The following is a 434-nucleotide window of genomic DNA, read 5'->3' as shown; positions in this document are numbered from 1 at the left end:
CAAACAGAAGACTGACAAATAACCACCCTTTAAGATCCCCTGAATCCAGACAATTTCACAGGGAACTTCAATCTCCTCCTGTCAAACTTACAAGGAGCAAAGATTTCCAATGCTATTATAATAGTTCTAAAGCATAAGAGAAAAGGGGGATATCCAAACAGTATTTACAAAGCCAGTATAACTTTGGCACCAAGACCTGAAAACACTAGTGAGACAGCTAGTGAAAACAGCCGCAGACCAATATTTTATGACTATTATTTAAAACTCCAAAATAAAATCACAGAAATGGAACTCTGTTGTGTTTAAAAGAAAAATGCACCATGACCAAAAGGGATTGACTGCAAGAATTTAAAATTAAAATTCAACATATTAAGAGATCAAGGAGCAAATGTAGATAATTCTTTCTATGGATGTTAAAGAGGAATTTGTAAAGT

Source organism: Mustela nivalis (genome assembly GCF_964662115.1).
Source record: "Mustela nivalis genome assembly, chromosome: 1".
NCBI lineage: Eukaryota > Metazoa > Chordata > Mammalia > Carnivora > Mustelidae > Mustela > Mustela nivalis.
The sequence above is the reverse complement of the archived record's forward strand: the minus strand, read 5'-3'. Positions refer to the sequence as shown.